This window comes from Schistocerca gregaria, unplaced genomic scaffold, assembly GCF_023897955.1.
Source record: "Schistocerca gregaria isolate iqSchGreg1 unplaced genomic scaffold, iqSchGreg1.2 ptg000685l, whole genome shotgun sequence".
Taxonomy (NCBI): domain Eukaryota; kingdom Metazoa; phylum Arthropoda; class Insecta; order Orthoptera; family Acrididae; genus Schistocerca; species Schistocerca gregaria.
In genome coordinates this window covers 55,001-60,000 of record NW_026062065.1, presented here as the reverse complement: position 1 = coordinate 60,000, position 5,000 = coordinate 55,001, and the positions used below count along the sequence as shown (strand labels likewise).

Below are 5,000 nucleotides of genomic sequence, written 5' to 3'. Positions count from 1 at the left end.
CTGGGGCAGAGTCGATACTCGCCCACTGGTGGAAGGTAAGCATTCTGCTTTACATCAGTACATAACTAATATTTCAGTCGTCTGACGTCCCTGCTTAGTAAATGATGCAGGACCACATACATAGATGATACATACTGTAAACTGGGGAGGACAGTGTGAACCGCACTCGACCCAGTCACCCTATCTCACAGTCCACTCTGTGTGTAACAAAGCGAAAGCACCAAAGCACTATCGTTCAACAACATCCATTTTATCCTCGCTGCCACAGGACACTATCCAAAGAACGACAAGAGGAACGTCACGTCCACTAATAAGACAGAATGTCTCACACCACCCGCAAACAACGCAGCTCAAATCAGCCAGCAACACCCACAGTGGTCCACCCAGTATCAACACAGGACGCAACGCCACGCCACAACACAAAAGGTACAAGTAATAAAATACCCTTTGGCCACACTCCTTATAAAGGCATCGAACCAACCCACCACCTGACACCAGCCAAACGTACATCCTGATTTGACACATCTCTGGCAACCTAACCCACGTTGGCCCTTAACCTAACCCACGTTGGCCCTTAACCTAACCCACGTTGGCCCTTAACCTAACCCACGTTGGCCCTTAACCTAACCCACGTTGGCCCTTAACCTAACCCACGTTGGCCCTTAACCTAACCCACGTTGGCCCTTAACCTAACCCACGTTGGCCCTTAACCTAACCCACGTTGGCCCTTAACCTAACCCACGTTGGCCCTTAACCTAACCCACGTTGGCCCTTAACCTAACCCACGTTGGCCCTTAACCTAACCCACGTTGGCCCTTAACCTAACCCACGTTGGCCCTTAACCTAACCCACGTTGGCCCTTAACCTAACCCACGTTGGCCCTTAACCTAACCCACGTTGGCCCTTAACCTAACCCACGTTGGCCCTTAACCTAACCCACGTTGGCCCTTAACCTAACCCACGTTGGCCCTTAACCTAACCCACGTTGGCCCTTAACCTAACCCACGTTGGCCCTTAACCTAACCCACGTTGGCCCTTAACCTAACCCACGTTGGCCCTTAACCTAACCCACGTTGGCCCCTTAACCTAACCCACGTTGGCACCTTAACCTAAGTTACGCTGCACCTTAACCCAAGTTACGCTGCACCTTAACCCAAGTTACGCTGCACCTTAACCCAAGTTACGCTGCACCTTAACCCAAGTTACGCTGCACCTTAACCCAAGTTACGCTGCACCTTAACCCAAGTTACGCTGCACCTTAACCCAAGTTACGCTGCACCTTAACCCAAGTTACGCTGCACCTTAACCCAAGTTACGCTGCACCTTAACCCAAGTTACGCTGCACCTTAACCCAAGTTACGCTGCACCTTAACCCAAGTTACGCTGCACCTTAACCCAAGTTACGCTGCACCTTAACCCAAGTTACGCTGCACCTTAACCCAAGTTACGCTGCACCTTAACCCAAGTTACGCTGCACCTTAACCCAAGTTACGCTGCACCTTAACCCAAGTTACGCTGCACCTTAACCCAAGTTACGCTGCACCTTAACCCAAGTTACGCTGCACCTTAACCCAAGTTACGCTGCACCTTAACCCAAGTTACGCTGCACCTTAACCCAAGTTACGCTGCACCTTAACCCAAGTTACGCTGCACCTTAACCTAACTTACGCTGCACCTTAACCTAACTTACGCTGCACCTTAACCTAACTTACGCTGCACCTTAACCTAACTTACACTGCACCTTAACTGTCACATGTAACGTCACAGGAATGTAGCTTTGCCTAACAGCAACCCTCTGAACATAGTTCACTGCTTGGATCCTCTGGTGTCATGTGTATTTCTTGATGCCATGGTGCGTACCCTCACATAAAGGTCTTTCGAGTGTTGCGTACTTTCTACACAGTCCCGCTAACCACTGGAAGGGTGTACCGCTACAGAACGAATATCGCCCTCCCCTCCTGCCCTTCCAAGCTGGTCGGTCAGGCGTTTGTTTGTGAAATGAGCCTTGCAGCTGTTCAGTTGCATTCGGTTGTCGATGCAGTCAGTGTACGTTGTGGTACGGCCTGTGTGGACTGTCCGCTGATGTACGCGTAACCCACACTGATCATCCGTCGTTACGTACTGAGTGACATAATGTGGCACATGCTTGACCGTACACCGGCTGCGCCCTACAATGGCGAATCATAAGGGCCATATGTTGTGCACGATGCTACTTGTCTCGTCTCCCCATTACAGCGAGATTGCACTGTTGTACGCCGTACAGACATGTGGTAGGTAGGTACGGACGAAAGTATTGCATGTTGGCCCCCCCCCCCCCCCCCTCCTCCCTCTGCCGGGAATCAGCGTGAGCCGTCTGTTGATGTAGCGACGAGGGTTTTCCTATTTAATCGTATTGCCCCACACAACATGATAGCACGGTGGACCGCGTTCCACATCTGCGACATGCTACAGAGGCCGGTTGACAGTCGACCGCGCAAGGGACATTGCACACGTGCGCGGACCATCTTCCACGTGTTCTCTCGTGTACATGCCGCAGTGTGTATGTGGGCTGATGTAGCGTGTCGTGACACATAACATGCAGGCATGCCAGAATCGTAGATTTCGCAAATGTAGATTGACGTATACGTTTGCTGCCAAAGATCCGCAAATGAACTGGAAATCAGTTGTTGAGCGGTTGTTCGCGCTGCAGGTGCATCGGTGATAGCGACGATCGGTACATCTATGAACCGGTTGTTTCGGCGGTACCCGCCATGCCCCCGAACCTGAGTTGGCCATGTGGGTATGAAGCGATACGAGGCTGTGGCTTGGCGGGACAGTCCCCGGCCGGTGAGGGGGGGCCGCCCGGCGTGCTGGCCGCGCGCTGCGTGAGCGCACGCACTACAGCCGGCTGGTGGGGGGCGCCCAGTGGCAGGAGCGCCGGCCGACGGGCCCGGCTGGCGTCCCAGCTATGCGCCGGCGCACCCTGCGCGCGGCGCCAGGCGGCCAAAGTGGGTTCTGCCGAGCCCGGTGCGAAGCGCGGTGGACATCTGCAGTGTGCTGGTCCGATTGCGGACTGTGTGCGTTGAGGATGCGCCGCCGCCCGGCACTCGGCGTCGCGACGCCGTCTGCTGCTCGGTCGCCCCCAGCGGTTCTCGCAGGTGGTTTGTATCGCAGCTCTGCGGACGTGTTGGCGCGTGCGCTGTGCTGGGAGAGTTCGCTTCTGCACCCAAGTGGGGCTTTGCCCTTCTGTGGCGCTGGCGTTGGAGCTGCCGGTCACCGTAGGTGGCGCGTGTTGTTTCCCGCCGGCAATGCCACGACAGCACGCTCCCGGGCCTCTGTCGGCAGCGGCAAGCTCAGTTGGGAGCACGGGTGTTCGCACTGAAAGCGTCTACTCGCCCATCTCCGGGCGATTGCGCCTCTCTCGAACCCGACCAAGTACTTAGGACGGCGCTGCGCGCCGCCGGGACCTGAGAGGGTTTCGAGGTGTATCGTGCAGGGGAGCTCAGCCTCCTCCTGTTTGCAGAATAATTGAGCGGACGCTTGCGTGTTCGCGCGGGCCCTCGGGACACACTCCCGGGCGGCCGGCTGCTCAGCTCTCGTTGACGCAGCTCCCTGGTTGATCCTGCCAGTAGTCATATGCTTGTCTCAAAGATTAAGCCATGCATGTCTCAGTACAAGCCGCATTAAGGTGAAACCGCGAATGGCTCATTAAATCAGTTATGGTTCCTTAGATCGTACCCACGTTACTTGGATAACTGTGGTAATTCTAGAGCTAATACATGCAAACAGAGTCCCGACCAGAGATGGAAGGGACGCTTTTATTAGATCAAAACCAATCGGATTGGCTCGTCTGGTCCGTTTGCCTTGGTGACTCTGAATAACTTTGGGCTGATCGCACGGTCCTCGTACCGGCGACGCATCTTTCAAATGTCTGCCTTATCAACTGTCGATGGTAGGTTCTGCGCCTACCATGGTTGTAACGGGTAACGGGGAATCAGGGTTCGATTCCGGAGAGGGAGCCTGAGAAACGGCTACCACATCCAAGGAAGGCAGCAGGCGCGCAAATTACCCACTCCCGGCACGGGGAGGTAGTGACGAAAAATAACGATACGGGACTCATCCGAGGCCCCGTAATCGGAATGAGTACACTTTAAATCCTTTAACGAGTATCTATTGGAGGGCAAGTCTGGTGCCAGCAGCCGCGGTAATTCCAGCTCCAATAGCGTATATTAAAGTTGTTGCGGTTAAAAAGCTCGTAGTTGGATTTGTGTCCCACGCTGTTGGTTCACCGCCCGTCGGTGTTTAACTGGCATGTATCGTGGGACGTCCTGCCGGTGGGGCGAGCCGAAGGCGTGCTTGCGCGTCCCGAGGCGGACCCCGTTGAAATCCTACCAGGGTGCTCTTAGTTGAGTGTCTCGGTGGGCCGGCACGTTTACTTTGAACAAATTAGAGTGCTTAAAGCAGGCAAGCCCGCCTGAATACTGTGTGCATGGAATAATGGAATAGGACCTCGGTTCTATTTTGTTGGTTTTCGGAACCCGAGGTAATGATTAATAGGGACAGGCGGGGGCATTCGTATTGCGACGTTAGAGGTGAAATTCTTGGATCGTCGCAAGACGAACAGAAGCGAAAGCATTTGCCAAGTATGTTTTCATTAATCAAGAACGAAAGTTAGAGGTTCGAAGGCGATCAGATACCGCCCTAGTTCTAACCATAAACGATGCCAGCCAGCGATCCGCCGCAGTTCCTCCGATGACTCGGCGGGCAGCCTCCGGGAAACCAAAGCTTTTGGGTTCCGGGGGAAGTATGGTTGCAAAGCTGAAACTTAAAGGAATTGACGGAAGGGCACCACCAGGAGTGGAGCCTGCGGCTTAATTTGACTCAACACGGGAAACCTCACCAGGCCCGGACACCGGAAGGATTGACAGATTGATAGCTCTTTCTTGATTCGGTGGGTGGTGGTGCATGGCCGTTCTTAGTTGGTGGAGCGATTTGTCTGGTTAATTCCGATAACGAACGAG

The 5,000-nt window shown here is 54.1% G+C and overlaps 1 non-coding gene across 1 annotated transcript in view; it reads left to right on the top strand.

Annotated features, from left to right (window-relative positions):
* The first annotated feature begins 3,588 nt into the window (after positions 1-3,588).
* LOC126319010 (small subunit ribosomal RNA) overlaps positions 3,589-5,000 on the top strand; it is a 1,893-nt gene continuing 481 nt past the window's right edge. The window contains exon 1 of the ribosomal RNA XR_007557701.1: positions 3,589-5,000. This exon is cut by the window's right edge and continues 481 nt beyond it. This is a non-coding gene — a ribosomal RNA (small subunit ribosomal RNA).